Here is an 18,533-nt window from a genome sequence, read left to right as displayed (position 1 = left end):
GTGCATGTGTGCGTCAGGCCCGGGGATAGGAGTTCTTTGGAAGTTGTTTCAGAGTTTGATGATGAGACAACACATGGGAGGATGTCTGAGTCTAATGTAACCTCCTCTAGTCTCATTAAAGCGCTGTGCGGTCACAGGAAATTCCATCACATTGAGGTAACGCCGTTTCCTGAGTGATTAATATGATGTTGACGGCAGATGCTGGTCAAGATGAATGAGATCTACTGTACATAAATAGAGCGAATTCATACTCAGTATGAAGAGCATGAGTTAAACAGGTGTCACATTGTTTCTCACTGACTTACAAGAAATACATGTTTTTTTTCTATAGCCTTTATAAATGTTTGTGTGTGATCTACTGTATTTTGGTGTTTGTGATTCCTCAGTAGTGAGGAGGGAGGGAATATTTCCTCCTGTCATGAGTTGATGGCTGACCGAGGACCCTAGCTGTCCAAATTGTCTGGTACATTTACTTATGAGTGAGTGACATCTGCTGGGGACTTTTATGAGGAAGCCCTATCACTCTCCCTGACACTCTTCAAGTTTAGAGAACCACATCTGGGTCTGGATTGGTCAAACCAACAGGATTAAACTAAAACAGGCTACATAGGCTCAGTAAAGGGTGAGGGGATGCTTGGGGGTGGGAGGGGGGGAGTATGACTTATGTATATTTCCCATTAATGACAGGTCTGTTATTGTATCAACAATGAGAAATGTATTTCGAACAGTCCCTTTTCGTCCCTCCAGTTTCTCTTATTCCTATATCATCAGGAACTCTATCATCACAGTCTGGCTAGGACAGTGCATAGAATGTCCCCTCATAACAGGTTATAGGGAGGAGGTTATAGCGTTCCACAGCTTATAGCCTGCCTTAGTGTTCCGCTAGCCCGGCATTATTAAGCACAGTTAAATATCACTCACTAAATGAAATCCACTCTCAGCACTGTCATATAAAAAAGTGATGGAGGGGAGCAGGGAGGTTGCATGGTGTGTGTGCAGACAGAGGCGGGGTGAGGAGAGGAGGAGGGGTCTTGTTTTGGTGCTTTGCTCCTCCTCTCTGACATACACGCTCAACACAAATAACATTCATTAACAGCAATCTGCCATTTTAACACTGATGTATGGCCACCTGGTTTCAGAGCCACTGGTTCACATCCCTGGCTATAAAACACAGGGCCTATTTAAATATGGACCTGCTGGGCTGGGGCTGACTGGCTATCCGTCTCTCAGCCCCCGGCCCCCATCCCGCCCTACCCCCTCCGTCACTACCCCAGAGTCTCAGGTGCCACGCCAGTGCGCTGCAAATGAACACATTTCCAGCAACCAGCACCTTTGATAGCTCTATGATTCCTAGTGGGTCAATAGCAGGCAGGCAGTGGGAGAGGAGATAGCAGCACTGGGTTGGCAGGCCGGCAGCATGGTGATGATACAGAGAGGCTGGAGGGAGCACCAGGGAGTAAAGGCAGAATAAGTCTATGGCTAGGTTCAGTTGTTCTGTTTGAGAACACAGCAAAGGAGAGCAGTAGCTGAAGTAGTATTTATACTACACTACACCTCATGCTGGAATGCAAACAATGTATTTAGCTACATTTGTTCAGGCATTGTAGCTCAAGGTTAGAAGAGATTACTTAAACAATGCAGGTATTATCCTACTTTTATCATTAACTACACTGTAACCATACTCTATGAATAAAAACAATATTATCAGTAATTGCTATGATTATGATTTGGACTATGCAAGCTCAATTTGGCTGCCATTTGAAACTACAGAGCCCACTTTACAGCTTCCGTTGGTTTTCAACTTTGGCTCACAATCATTTTAATTTACACATTTTGGTCAGCTGCATTAAGCTGAAAGACTAACACTCCTGCCTGTCCCCAGGTGAAGGCTGACTGACTGGCGTGAAAGACTTAAATGAATACCTTGGAAATGTTTTCCCACAACAAGCGTCAAATCACATAGACCAGCCGACAGACAGTGAATAACCAAGCTGTCTCTTCCCTAAATGCCTTGTCTGCTATGTTGTTGTACAGCCTCGGCTCTTCCCCTGGCTGTCAAGCCCAGTAAAAAGTCTCCCCCACACCCAGCTTGTCTCCTGAAATGATTTTGTGGACATCTTAATTATCTTAGCGGTCAGTTATTGGAGGTTCCAAATAAAAACTTCTCTAATGTGATCCATGGCAGTGTTTCCCATCAGGCCCTGCTAGCTATTAAACTGATTATATTAGAGAAGTGAAAGTTTGAGAGATGGCCACTGCCACGTTTATGTGCCAATGGGCCTCAACCACCATCCACCACGCCATTATAACACCTAAAGTCATTTGGGGAGACGTGTTTGGTAATATGAAAATTGATGTGGTGAGCTGACCTCTTTGTCCTCTCATTTCACTGCTGCCATTTTGTCTTGAGCATGGTGAGGATCCATAGTGATGTCATGGTGGTAGTTTGTCCTCATTAGAACCACCTTTGAATAGAAGAATAGAAGAGGACTAGTCTTCGTGTTGTTGGACACAATCTGATAACACAGCACTGTGCAGAGTGGAAAATCAATCTGCCCAGGTTTTGACAGCGGAAATGTGTGGAGAAATTGCTTTCGTGTTGCCGGATGAGTCAGGAATGTGTGTCTTCTTCACCGTGTGGAGAGAGAGAAGGAGATAGGGATACAGGGAGAGAGAGAGAGAGAGAGAGAGAGAGAGAGAGAGAGAGAGCTGTGAATCATATCTCTCCCGAGTGAATACTGAGGTTATCACGACTCCACATCAGTGATATGTAGCCCATATGAGAATTATCGTATAGAGCAGCTATACCCTGATATACAGTACATACATTCATGTTGTCTTGCTGTCATTATTGTTATTGATTGGGCACATTTCGTAAATGCCAAATGCATAATGTGGGATATACAGTACATCACTGTAGATTCATTATTTTTATTTAGAGTCAGTGAAACTGTTAATCATTGACTCAAGTAGATATCCACTTCATTCTCTCCAAAACTTATCGCCTGGAGATGTGTAATAAAATATGCTTTGCCAAGCGTTGCAAATCATTCAAGAGTGTGTTTTTCTGAATACAGATGTAGGCTACTGTACATGAAGAGGAAAAGCATAGTGCATTTTTATTAGACTGCCCAACGTTGTTTTTTTGTCTCCCTCTTTGCTCTCTGTTGGCTCAAGCCTGTATGATGTATAGACAGGAGGACATACTCAGAGTTGGGCTTTTGAAGATCTAGTCATGTGCAATGTGGTCCACTGTGTCTTCAATACACCTGTCAAGGGATATTTTAGAGCACTGGACACACACACACACACACACACACACACACACACACACACACACACAGCGGTAGATAGTGGTCAGTGACAACTTAAGTGGTGACAGCTAGATTGATTTAGTGAGCATGCAGTCTGTGATAACCCCCACAAACATCCCATGGAGTCCAGCTGCTTTGTTCAGGCTTTCCCCCTGAAGGAAATACAGCCATCTCCATGTGCATTGAAATTTATGAAAATTGTGTTTCTAATATTCACCAAGCCCTGCCCATATAACGGCTTTATTAAATCAATTGGGGATGATTACATTGAGAGGAAAAAATCAATGCCACCCTGTAATTGCATATTACAAAGTTATTTTCTGCATTGATATTGATAATATGTATGTCTACATTTCATATGATTAAAATCAATGTAGTAAAGTGAGTTATGACAGCTGCCCCTGATGAGACACATTTATGGAGCAGGCTTAATGGGCTTGTTGATCCTTGCCATGGATTGCCTTTATCCATCTCCATACAAATTCCTTCCGGTGTTCCAGCCATGCAGGGGGCTCTACAGCTAATTCCTGCCTGCCTGTATCGCACATGGTACTGTAGACCACTTAAACAATGCATTGTCAATGGTGCATTGGTAAATCTTTGGGCTGCTCTGACTGTAAATATTTGATATGGATAACTCAAACATGGGTAAGGATTTTTGTTTATTTTTGTTGTTGTAAAATTACCGGCAATCCCAACATTTCCCAACATTTTATTCTATCTTATTTTGAGGCCACCCAGAGCCATGTTCAACCCTCATATTTGATTTGATGATGTGTCCATCATTGAAATGAGATTGAGTTCCATTTTAAGATAGATGCCCCTCTCTGAATGGTTTCCCCCTCAAATAGCTGTGTCATTTTACACCAGGAACTGATCCAGTCAGCCTGGTTCTCAGCAGCTAGCTAACAGCTCCTCTACTTAATTGTGTTATGTGGCTCTTTAGACGATGCATTTTACTTTGGGAGCCGATGTTTGCTGCATGTTCCTGGTATCAGGTGCCTGGTCCTGTAGTGTGTCTGAAACCAGATCCACCTCAGGGAGGTAGTCGCAGAAGAAACATCATAAGAGGCACACACACATCCTCAGCCGCGGTGTCTTTAAAAACCACCAGGCTCTCCAGCACATCATAGAGAGTCATTGACAGCCACAGGGCTATCGGATAACAGCCACGCTCAAAGGATATTTGGATTCTGTCTGTAAAATGCTTTTAGGTAACATGGCTGTTTGCCTGTGTAAAATTGTTATCCCTTCAGAGTAGATGATGTACACAATTGCTGCTTAATGACTCATAACTAGAGAATGCTACAGACCCAGATAGAATTATACATTACCTTGCCACAAACACGGTTAAGGTTCCACAAACAAGCAACACCACTGCACATATAATTGTGTCACCCGCACAGATGCAGAGTGTAGGTGGGTAGGTGGAGGTTTGGGGCAGGGAAAAGCACGCTCACTTTCTCATTCCATTGTTGGTTATTAAGGACATAACCTCGTCCATTAGGTAAAATTCATGGAAATGACCTCCCCTCTTCCGTGATGTTAGTGCCCAGATTGGGTGGAGGAGGGTAGCGGAGGGGGGCAGGGGCACTGCTAACCCCTATCCATTCTACCCCCATCTCGTCCCGAGCTTTCAAACCGTTGCTGAAGCTTTAAGTTTAATTAAACTTTTCTTTCCTTCTAGGTGCCCTATGTTCTCTGCCAAGGTGGGTGAGAGTCAGGAGAGGTGACAGAACTGATTAAAGAAGAAGGACAGGGGTAATGAAAGGAGTGAAAGGGAAAGATTGTTGGACAGGCTGGCTTACTTCAGGGACTTATGGAAATGGTGTAGCATCGTCCATCTTTTGCAATCAACAAATGTTTTTGTTCATTTGGATGTTTGAGTCATGCATGAATAATGAAACTATACACTCTTAGAAAAAAGGGTTCTAAAAAGGTTCTGTGGCTATCCCCATATGAGAACCCTTTTTGGTTCCAGTTAGAACTCTTTTGGGTTCTATGTAGAACTCTCTGTGGAAAGGGTTCTACATGGAACCCAAAAGGGTTCTACATGGAACCAAAACAGTTCTACCTAGAACCAAAAGGGGTTCTTCACAGGGTTCTCCTATGGGGACAGCCGAATAACCCTTTTTGGTTCTAGATAGCGCCTTTTTTTAGAAATGTGTAGTAATGTTGAAGTAAGTAAGTACATGCATGTGACATACAATCACACAGATTTTATCCGTGTTGAAGATTTTCATTTCACATGACATTTTAACCGTGTGTTAAAATCAACCATACAGTACATACTGCTAGACCATAGACATCTGAATGACTCTCCAGGTCTCAGGCAAGGCTACTCAATATGTGAGTCTCTTTATGCTTTTCTCCATACTTTCCATTGATGAATTTGGCCAACAATCAACTACAATCCTTCCTCTGATTTGCAGTCTTATGCCTACATACACTGAGTACACCAAACATTAGGAACACCTTCCTGATATTGAGTTGCACCCCCCCTTTTTCCCTCAGAACAGCCTCAGTTCGGCGGGGCATGGACTCTACAAGGTGTCGAAAGCGTTCCACAGGGATGCTGGCCCATGTTGACTCCAATGCTTCACACAGTGTGTCAAGTTGGCTGGCTGTCCTTTGAGTGGTGGACCATTCTTGATACATACTGGAAACTGTTGAGCATGGAAAAACCCAGCAGCATTTCAGTTCTTGACACAAACTGGTGCGCCTGTCACCTACTACCATACCCTGTTCAAAGGCAATTACATTTTTTGTCTTGCCCATTTACCCTCTGAATGGCACACATACACAATCCATGTCTCAATTGTCTCAAGGCTTAACAATCCTTCCTTAACCTGTCTCCTCTCCTTCATCTACACTGATTGAAGTGGATTTAACAAGTGACATCAATAAGGGATCATAACTTTCAACTGGATTCACCTCGTCAGTCTATGTCATGGAAAGAAAAGGTGCTCTTAATGTTTTGAATACTCAGTGTACGGTAAAGATCTGACCATCCAATCCTGCTAAGCTAAGGGACCATCATGAAACTTAACATCCTCATCTGATCTACACAGCCCAGGCCTGAACTCCAGGGAGATCCATTCTGCTTTAGTAAGAGGGAGAGGGGTGGAAGAGGGGTGGAAGAGTGGTGGAAGAAGAGGAGAGGAGGGGGACCCTCTGTTTCAATTACTGTCTGTCTCTTCACTCGCTCCCAGCTGAGCCCTCCCTGTGACTCGACTTTATCTGCGTTCAATCATGCCGCCGCTCCAGCAGGCCAAATCGTTCGCCACCCGGGCTCCCGGACAGTGAAATATGGCCACAATTAGACCCGGACACAGTTCAATGATGATAAAGAGCATTCACACCTCTTAGACCATGATTAAAAGGCCTCCCTACTCTGCCATTAATAGAGAGAACTAATTTCACATTATTATTATTATTATTATCACCATCTCTTGATTATAATGCCCTCTCCAGGTTTTCTTCTCATCCTCCTTCCCTCTAAAAATTTTCCCTCCGCTCTTCCTTTCCTCCCTTGGCCGCAGGTAGATAAATGCTTCCCAGTCTGTCCCCTTTATTTTGACTCCCTTTTTTTGGTTTATACCTATGCTATGTTTCTATGCACATCCTCCAGTCTGCATAGAGGGCAGCCCATCTCCCTCCCTCTGGCCTATTACCCATACCAGCAACACTAACAGGGCTGGCTCCATGAGACCACTGAACATCATCACCCAGAGAACTTCTCATGTCAACCAATAAATACCCCCCCCCCCTTCCCCCCCACTACCAGGCAGATAGTCACACAATCACAGTTCCCCAAAAGGGTGCATGAGGAAAGTCACTCCTTAAAAGAAAGAAAAAAAGGATTGATAAATGGAGGGGCAGTAATGAAATGGAGACATCAAGGAGCATGAAAAGGAGAGGAGAACGGGAGTTAGGGAGGGGGCAGTAATCCGGCAGAGAGAGAGAGAGAGAGAGGGATCGAGAGAGAGAGAGAGTGAGGGAGAGAGAAGGAGAAAGAAAGAGGCAGAGGAATAAGAAGGATCGCCTTTCGCCCGTGTTCCATCAAGGGAGAAATTACACATTTACTAAGGTTTTTTCTTAAGACGACGGCCTCATAGATCAAACCACTAGATGTACGAGCCAATTTTCAACATGAAGTATAGACACCAGGAATCAATTTCACCTGTGTTCTCTGCCCCTGTCTACCACAGAATACAACTCCTGGCTCTTTTAGGGAATGTATCTACCTATGTCTTTCACTGTCTGACACATTACAATATGTGACGTACTGATGAACCATTCAATTCAATAATTATGTGAGCATTTAAATAGTCTTCAATGGGTATGTTTATTTTTTGACATTTCTGAAAATTGGTGAAACTCAAATAAATATTTTAATTTATTTGTCAAGAGCTATAAAAAAAACTCACCAGCAGGCACCTGTGAACATACATTTGTTCAAGAAGATTATTGCAACGCTTCATGAAGCCACCTTAGATTTTCAAAAAAATATGAACAAAAAAAGATTAGATATCAGCTGGTCATTCATTGACTTGAATAGAGTGAATCGTGCTGTTTTTGCATTTACATTTTAGTCATTTAGCAGATGCTCTTATCCAGAGCGACTTACAGTAGTGAATGCATACATCTCATTTCATGCATTTTGTTTTTGTACTGGCCCCCCATGGGAAACAAACCCACAACCCTGGCATTGCACACACCATGCTGGCGTTGCAAACACCATGCTCTACCAACTGAGCCACAGGGCAACTGAGCCACAGGGCAAATGGACAAGTATTACCGTTGTCTAATTCAATACAATCCTGTTAGATCATGCATTCTGTTTGTGTAACAGTAATTAGAAAGGCATTCAGACCTACTACAAATCATCAAAGAAAGGAACAGTATTCACAGTAGAAGAAACTGACATCATTCATTGTTCTCTTGACCCAGGGATTTTTTTACATGATGTCATGTTTTTTACTTCGTCTTATTGTCATTGAGTATAAAGCGGAGAGTACATATAATATGATAGAGCTGGTGTCTCCTGCACCTGGCTGGCAGGAAGAGAGTCACTTCCTGCTCGGAGACAGAGGGGAAGCAGCTCCAGCCCGTTCGGAGCAGGAGCAGGACGGCACCTGGCTAATTTACTGTCTGACTGCAGACACCTTGGAAAGTTATGGTCAGCAGCACAGCAGAAGAAAAAATAACAGCAGCATTTTTTCCTTCATTTTGTACTATTTGACTGTCTCGTATTTTCCTTTATTTCCTTTATTTCCTTTATGTCTCTTCAGTATTTCTTTTTTCAACTTCTGAACTAGTGCCAGTGGTGCACAAGGCCCCTCATGCCACATCCTTCTCAGTACGACATACATTACTTCCCTTCACTCCCAACCCCAGTCATCCTCTGTGTCACAACACAATTACTGAACAACCAGTCCTGGGCCGTGGTGGAGAAGTAGTGGGTGGATCTTCATGTAAAATTCACTTAGGTGCCATATTTTTCCTCCTGGACAAGATTAATTGCATTATAACTCGTTTTGGGAAGAATAATGGCAGTGCTGCCGCGCTGCTCAAACACCCCGGCTCACGGCGATTTCTTAATACATCCCACCAAATGGAGGTTAAGAGGGGATATCCTGGAGGTTATCTGGATCTCCGGCACAAGGCGGAGATTGATGGGCTAAAAAGACTAGCCATATTCATATGGTAATGCTCTGTTTTCAGGAGGAGCTGGGGTTTTTCTTAATCTGGGCTGGAGTGAAATGGAGCTGAGCACTTTATCTCCACACCGTGATGATGTGGTATGAGTGTTGCATCAAAACAACATGTTTTATAAATTAATGAGGGTTTGAAGAAAAGAATGGACACATCAGATTATTTAAGGTGGGAAATTATAACTATATTACATGATTGGGTTATAGTAATATGATAATCCATGTCTGGTACAAAAATTGTACTTCAGACATTTGATGAAGAAATATAGCACTTCATAAACAGGACTACCCTGTGATGTCAGTCATATCCTCTTCACAAAAAAACTAAACAAATCCATGTAGAACTGATTTTAGATCCAAATGGCACACAGGTTCAATGTACTGTACGCATGTCTGCAAAAAATATTCAATGTATGCATGTCGGCAAAACCTATTGTATATTTCCACAAAAGAAAAATAATTATTGTGCTATTAACTGCAGACTTAAATGGACGTCCCTTTCACTTTGAATGATACCTGCATCCTCCAAGAATCACACATCTCTGGTCTATGACTAATCTATGCACATGGAACACACAACTCTATGTGTTTGTCCCTATTCCCCATAGGGCTCTGGTCAAAAGCGATGCACTATATAGGGGATAATGTGTCATTTGGGACGCAACTACAGTTGAAGTCAGAAGTTTACATACACTTAGGTTGGAGTCATTAAAACTAGTTTTTCAACCACTCCACAAATTTCTTGTTAACAAACTATAGTTTTGGCAAGTCAGTTAGGACATCTACTTTGTGCACGACACAAGTCATTTTTCCAACAATACAGACAGATTATTTCACTTATAATTCACTGTATCACAATTCCAGTGGGTCAGAAGTTTACATACACTAAGTTGACTGTGCCTTTAAACAGCTTGGAAAATTCCAGAAAATTATGTCATGGCTTTAGAAGCTTCTGATAGGCTAATTGGAGGTGTACCTGTGGATGTATTTCAAGGCCTACCTTAAAACTCAGTGCCTCTTTGCTTGACATCATTGGAAAATCAAAAGAAATCAGCCAAGACCTCAGAACAACAATTGTAGACCTCCACAAGTCTGGTTCATCCTTGGGAGCAATTCACAAATGCCTGAAGGTACCACGTTCATCTGTACAAACAATAGTACGCAAGTATAAACACCATGGGACCATGCAGCCGTCATAGCGCTCAGGAAGGAGACGTGTTCTGTCTCCTAGAGATGAACGTACTTTGGTGCGAAAAGTGCAAATCAATCCCAGAATAACAGCAAAGTACCTTGTGAAGATGCTGGAGGAAACAGGTACAAAAGTATCTATAGCCACAGTAAAATGAGTCCTATATCGACATAACCTCAAAGGCCGCTCAGCAAGGAAGAAGCCACTGCTCCAAAACTGCCATAAAAAAGCCAGACAACGGTTTGCAACTGCACATGGGAACAAAGATCGTACATTTGGGAGAAAAGTCCTCTGGTCTGATGAAACATAAATAACTGTTTGGCCATAATGACCATCGTTATGTTTGGAGGAAAAAGGGGGAGGCTTGCAAGCCGAAGAACACCATCCCAACCGTGAAGCACGGGGGTGGCAGCATCATGTTGTGGGGGTGCTTTGCTGCAGGAGGGACTAGTGCACTTCACAAAATAGATGGTATCATGAGGATGGAAAGTTATGTGGATATATTGAAGCAACATCTCAAGACATCAGTCAGGAAGTTAAAGCTTGGTCGCAAATGGGTCTTCCAAATGGACATTGACCCCAAGCATACTTCCAGAGTTGTGGCAAAATGGCTTAAGGACAACAAAGTCAAGGCATTGGAGTGGCCATTACAAAGCCCTGACCTCAATCTTATAGAAAATGTGTGGGCAGAACTGAAAAAGCGTGTGAGAGCAAGGAGGCCTACAAACCTGACTCAGTTACTCCAGCTCTGTCAGGAGGAATGGGCCAAAATTCACCCAACTTATTGTAGGAAGCTTGTGGAAGGCTACCCGAAACATTTGACCCAAGTTAAACAATTTAAAAGCAATGCTACCAAATACTAATTGAGTGTATGTAAACTTCTGACCCACTGGGAATGTTATGAAAGAAATTAAATCTGAAATAAATCATTCTCTCTACTATTATTCTGACATTTCACATTCTTAAAATAGAGTGGTGATCCTAACTGACCTAAAATGGGGAATTTTTACTAGGATTAAATGTCAGGAATTGTGAAAAAGGCAGTTTAAATGTATTTGGCTAAGGTGTATGTAAACTTCTGACTTGAACTGTATATCTAGACAGTATGGATTCCGTTACTGAAAGTCACCATGGCTCAGATCATTTTTGATTAAAAAGTGAATGATCTTTAGCACAACAAATTCGTAACATATTATATTAATTGGATTCATAACATGTCATATGAATTTCAACAGGACGTAACATATCCTACGAAATGGATGACATTGTATACAATTGGATGACGTAGTACACAAAAAACGGGGACCCGTTTTGTCTCGTGAGCACCACTTTCAAAACTACTGGCTGAAATTATACAGAAGTTCAGGAGCATCACTTTAAGATGGATGCAGTATTTTTGACTGCTGGCCACTCTTTAAGTGCCCATTGGATTTTTATAACCTAGTGCTTGTGCATGCATTTCTCTCCATATTATCTGCACGCTTGCTGGACCATAATCAATAAGCATATTAATCATTTGGAAGAAAAAAACGGTGACAAACCAATTATTAATCTGCCCTGTCAAGTCCAATACAGTAATGAATTTACTAAAAATGGTCTTAACTTCATCCATTCATTAACTGCTGATGGGTGGCAGACTTCACAATGTCACAGGATTTTCTCTGGTATTGACGCCAGCTCTGGCAGCAAATTTACAACCCTGTCTCTTGTGCAGAGCTCCACCATGCGCTAATAAAGCATACAGAGGGAGCTTGAAGCTTGATCATCTTTAAGGAGCCTGATGGAGGGGAAATGCAGCACCCTTCATCTGACTCCATGTCGCAAATAGCCCTGTTTCTGGAAGTTGGAGTTCACCTTTGAAACTAACTTTCCCAACCTACTAGCGGTAGTATGTGTGGATGTGTGTGTGGATGGCCAATTTCTTCATCTGTAGGTCACAAGAAGACTCATTCTCACTGCACTGCCCCTGCTTGTCAAATATGTTTCAAATGAACCTCCTTTATTTTTGCAATATTAATCAACAGCTGGAGCTAAGACTGAATCAAACGCACAACAGGAGCACACATGTAATAAAAAGAAAAGCTTTAAAATCACTCAATCAAATCAAACTGTCTATTGTGCGTTCTGCCTATTCCCAGTCAACACCACTAGAGGGCGTACCGCTGTAGCTCTCTCCCAGGTCTTCTCTTCATCTCTACTTATTGATGAGACGGCTTTACACTCCGCTAAGCCTGTACTCAACAGAGAAAGATCAAAGCAGGATGATACATAGGGAAATCATTTACTGGGACCACCCCACTCCAGTAACCACAATTTATGATCATTTGATGAATTGATGAGCTCATGTTTCAGACAGTAAGCAAGGCTGCTTCATGCCTCTGAGCAGACTGTTACTAAATGAGCGACAGCAGCAGGAGAGTAACTTATCTTCTACCTTCTTAAATGTTGACATGATCCCTTATTTTAGTTTGCTAGTGATAAAATCCTAGTTTCTCTGCTATATGCATCGGCACTATCCAATAGCCCAGTTATGAAACCCAGTGTAAGATCATGTAGGTTACTATTTCTACACTTTAAAGAGCAACTGCCCCTAAAAAGCAACTTCTCGTTTCGAAAACGGCTTATGTGGCATCGATATGAGTCAGAAACATTTATTAAAGTGTAAATAGGATCATTTTGGTCTTATCTCGTCCAAAACGGAGATTTGCGAGATAATAGGGAAAAAATGTATGTCATGGAATGAAGGGTACCGTTACAGTTTTCCTTAGGTTGGGTTTATTGGTGCGTTTCATAGTGCTTTCAATACAACTGGGAAATGGGAAAAATACAAGGTCAAATCCTGACGTCAGTGATCTTCAGGTCGGAGCTCTAGAAAGAGGCCCAAGTTCCCAAGTTGGATGATTGAATTCCGAGTTGGATGACCATTCAAATGATTTTACCCAGTAGAAGCTGGTTTATTTCCGAGTTCCTAGTTGTCTTGAACGCACTGAGGTGGAAGTCCAGAGGTTTTCGAGTTCCCAGTGCCGAGTTCCCAGTTGTTTTGAACGCGGCACGAGTTCCCAGTTGTTTTGAATGCGGCACGAGTTCCCAGTTGTTTTGAATGCGGCACGAGTTCCCAGTTGTTTTGAATGCGGCACGAGTTCCCAGTTGTTTTGAATGCGCGGTCTCTTTCATTCCTGCCCACAGCTGGTAGCACCCAAGTCATCATAAATTCGGAGTGCAGATGCACATGACTCGACCCGATCGTAATGCCCATGGTTCATTTGGTTGGACTTTCGATATTCTTATGCGGCTAGGTAGGGACCATCAATTAATTACACAATGTAAGGTCAATAGCTCAAAATGTCAATGACTTAAAAAACCTCAAGCCAACTATACATTGTAGACATTCATATACAAATATTGAAAGCATATAATGAGACAACTAAACATGAAAACATAGTCAATTTACATTGCGTAATTTATTGACATCCTTAACTAGCCCCAGAGATAGGCTATCCAGTGGTTAGCGTTTTTCTTCTTGAATCTTGTTCTGGAGGCAGCTGTGCAGAGTGGTCACTAGTCATAATCTGATTTTAAACCTAACCCTGACCTTAACCACACTGCTAACCATAATGCCTAACCCTAACCTTAAATATAGACCATAAAGCACATTTTTAGTTTTCATACATTTTCACAATATATATATTTATATATTTATGTATATTAATATATTATAGCCAACTTTGACTTTGCAGGAAAATAGCTCAGTCTGCCTCCAGGATAAGACTCATGACAATAAACGTCAACGTGCCTTTAACGTTGTCAAGTGGTGAACCCCTCTCCTTCTCCACAACCCCACATTTGCATACAAATGAAGTTCTAAATGGGCTCAATGACATAATTGACTTGCAATTAGAAATATTCTTGAGCTGGTCACTTTGCAGTGGACAGAGCAAGTGCAAAATGAGGGGAAAAGGCCTGTTTAGCATTTGAATGAAGCTCATTAGTTGTCACTTCACTGGGCTGACAAGAGGACTTATTTATACAATGGCCTTACAGCTTCATTTGGAACGTGAGTTCTCAGCAGTAATTGTTTTTGAGCATGTTGTCCCTTGATCATCATCGAAATTAGGCCCATTTTAGCAGACTCAACTTGGCCAACATGTAGAAAGTGTCTCCTACTGTGTGTAATTTGTGTGTGGTAGTTTTTTTTCATCCTTCTGTTTTGATCCAAGATAGGGCAACACTATCAAGGTACAGAAAAACAATCAGACATGCTTCAAATGTGTCCAAACCTATCTTTAGATTCAACATTGGTTTGTAAGGGTTCAAAAAGATCTTTGATCTATAGCAACCCTCCTGCTTTGACAGTCACAAAGCCTGATCTGATTTGAACAGAGAAAGGCACCACACACACCTTACTTTGTATCCAATGGCATCTCAGTTTTATCCAAGGTATCCACTGTTTCTGAGGAGAAAGAATCATATTCAGATGTTTTGTTTTCCGGCACCCTAATTATCCTGCTATGCTGCTCTTTCTCTCAGGCAGGCAGGCTAGGCAGGCAGGCAGGCAGGCAGGCAGGCAGCATTACTGGAAGGTGGTTATCTCCTATCTTTTAGACAGGTTTAGCACCCCCACATTGTAAACAAGGGCCCCGATCGCTTCTTCCAGCTTGTTAACATCATCTCCGTCATTCAGCGCACCGTTACTGTCAGGTCCTCGCTGCGCCCTACACAATCAGCATTAACCATGTCAGGCCCTTAATGGGAGCGCTGTAAAACCCACTGACAGACCTCGCACTGTGGATTCACATGGAAGACAAACTGCCTCCTCCACTACACATATACAGATGTGCCGCACTCATAGAGACACACACGCCGCACTCATAGAGACACACACATAGTGCACACACTGACACACATACACACCGACATGCACACACACACACAGACACACACACACACAGACACACACACACACACACTCAAGGCTGTGGAATACGATTACTATACAAATTAGAGCAGCATACCTAAGCATCTTTCTCTCAACAAGTCGCCTCATAATACTCTTTGTAATGCTGTGTGTTATTTCCTTGTTAGTACCTCAGCACTGCATGGGTCAGTCTGATAAAGAATGTTGGGTTACACCTGTCAATAGTGCATTATGAAAGCACATGTTAGGAGCCGCGGTCTGTGCATGTATTTATGCATCATAGACCGTTAGGAAGTACCAGTGAGCTGTTATACATGCTTGTGGAAAGTCTCACATTACACTAAGGTTTGATAGAAGGCATTAAAACTGCATTACATATTATGTATCATGTTTGTTTAGATGAATATCGTCCAACAGCGCTGTGTCCGATTTCGTACAATTACAAAGAAGTTGTAGAGAAAAACTCAGAGACCTGCCTAAGAGGGAGAGGAGATATGGGGAGATATGTCTGAATGTGAGGGAGCAGCTGTAAACTCAGAGTTAATGTCATCTGTACTGGGGCGACCAATTGCATCATCCCCCTGCACAGCCACTGCGTGGATACTTCCCAAATGGCATCCTGTACCTTATATAGAGCAGTACTTTTGACCAGGGTCCATAGGGCTCTGGTCAGAAGTAGTGCACTATATAGGGAATAGGGCACCATTTGGGGTGCATCCACTGTGTCTGCTGCCTCTGCCCTTCACTTAGATTAAACAGGCCATTCTCCATCTCTCCCAGAACCACGATTAGTGCCCCTCAGCAATTTACAGGTTATATGTGACTTGATTTTGGTGTAAAAGGGATGAGTATAATAGAATGACATGTCATTTAAAGTCCAGTGGTAGCGGGATACAATCATGGCAAGGCTTGAGGTGGTGGAGACTGGGGAGACAGACAACGTGATAAGGTTTGAGGATAGCCAGCGTCTGGTTTGTCGATAGAATTCAATAACGCCATCTTCTAAGCTCATTAATAAAACATAAAGACCAAGACAAATATTCTTAAAGGGAATCACTGGGGATGACGGTGCTTTCAGCCAGGTATCCATTGAGCACATAAAAATGAGAATATGCGAACCATGTTGTGATGTTGCCCTTTATGCAAACAGATTTTGGGGCCACAAAGGTTAACTGCCCCCTCACTTGGAGCCAATAGGTTCTTTCCGGGATGCCACTTTGAAATAATCTCTACCTGGCCGAGCTGAACGGCCACAACTGTGAATGCGCTTGACCTTTTTCTCCCTGGACTAATCTGATTGTGCCTTCCTTATGAAATCAGCCGCTAAAGGTCGCGGAGGTATTTAACATAAGAACCCTTTAGCTATGGAATTTGCCTTTGCAGTAAATTACCTTTATTATGTTTCATTCATGTCACCCATGCAAAAGGCTCCTTAACTCCTTGGGTGTCAAGAGCCAAGAAATTCTAGAGCAATGGTGTTAACGGTTAATGTAACTGTCTGATTTGACTTTAAATCATGTGATGGATCGGCAAATGCCTAAATACAGGGGTACAACTTTCTTTTCATGTCCGAGGCAACGGTATGGTTTAGGACTGTTTAGGACCACGCCAATGAACGGTTGGACAGGCTGTTTGGAGTGTTTATCCGACTGGATAAAAATAATAAATCAATAAAATAAAAAAAATTATGTCCCCCCACTTCTAAACCCAAGTTGCGCCCATGCCTAAATATGTAGGCTATCAATGTCACGTTGGTATAAAGGGATCGGGAGACAGGCACAGGAATGCGTAATAGGGGTTTTTATTGACCCAAATTACAGCGTGCCATGTAAAGGCATGGGGACGAAGACCAAACAAACACGTATACAAAACACAGGGTTGAACCAAAACAAAAGAGCGAGGAGTACCTCGAATAAATACACAGGGGCGAGACCCGTAACATACACTCACACAATGATTCCACACGGGACGAAACCCGTAATTATCTGCACAATACAAGCGGCACGAAAGGCAAAATAACACAGCACAGGTACTCACACGACCAACGGACATTGTAACAATAATTGACAAGACAATGGTGAACATTTGTACAATTACTAATCAGGGGAGAATATGGAGACCAGGTGTGCGTAATGACACAGTTCAGTTCCTAGAGGCCGGTGACGTAGACCTCTGAAACTGGTGCACGGAATGCGCAACAGTACCGGAGGGATCCGTGACAATCAAGCTAATGTTTTTAAGAGCAGAACCCTGAAAACGTTTATACAAGGCTAAGATACACATCATTTTGTGTGCATCTCTTCTATAAAAATACCAGAGAAAAGGCTCTGTGGTAACTGACTCCCAGACCCCGAGAGCTTTCTGAATATGACTAATAATGTCTGACTGGAATATTTCCAACCATTCATCATGAGTGTTGTTAGAGAGAGGTTACAGAGAATCAGAAAGGATAGACCTTCAACAAACATCAAATTCATACTGGAGAGAGACTGTCTCAGATTTAAGAAGCAAAATGTCAAGCTCGATATGGCCATGATCTTGGGGCAGATGTCAAGGCAGGAACTAATAATGGGCTTGTCATTTGAACTGTTGAGCCATCATCCAGCAGCTCGTGACCTTTTGCTTTCATAGATACTGTATGTCAGATATCCTTGGCCCCAGTTCCACCGTATGTCAGATATCCTTGGCCCCAGTTCCACCGTATGTCAGATATCCTTGGCCCCAGTTCCACCGTATGTCAGATATCCTTGGCCCCAGTTCCACCGTATGTCAGATATCCTTGGCCCCAGTTCCACCGTATGTCAGATATCCTTGGCCCCAGTTCCACCGTATGTCAGATATCCTTGGCCCCAGTTCCACCGTATGTCAGATATCCTTGGCCCCAGTTCCACCGTATGTCAGATATCCTTGGCCCCAGTTCCACCGTATGTCAGATATCCTTGGCCCCAGTTCCACCGTATGTCAGATATCCTTGGCCCCAGTTCCACCGTATGTCAGATATCCTTGGCCCCAGTTCCACCGTATGTCAGATATCCTTGGCCCCAGTTCCACCGTATGTCAGATATCCTTGGCCCCAGTTCCACCGTATGTCAGATATCCTTGGCCCCAGTTCCACCGTATGTCAGATATCCTTGGCCCCAGTTCCACCGTATGTCAGATATCCTTGGCCCCAGTTCCACCGTATGTCAGATATCCTTGGCCCCAGTTCCACCGTATGTCAGATATCCTTGGCCCCAGTTCCACCGTATGTCAGATATCCTTGGCCCCAGTTCCACCGTATGTCAGATATCCTTGGCCCCAGTTCCACCGTATGTCAGATATCCTTGGCCCCAGTTCCACCGTATGTCAGATATCCTTGGCCCCAGTTCCACCGTATGTCAGATATCCTTGGCCCAAGT

Source organism: Salmo trutta, chromosome 31 (assembly GCF_901001165.1).
Source record: "Salmo trutta chromosome 31, fSalTru1.1, whole genome shotgun sequence".
NCBI classification, from domain to species: Eukaryota; Metazoa; Chordata; class Actinopteri; order Salmoniformes; family Salmonidae; genus Salmo; species Salmo trutta.
This window is presented reverse-complemented; position numbering follows the sequence as displayed.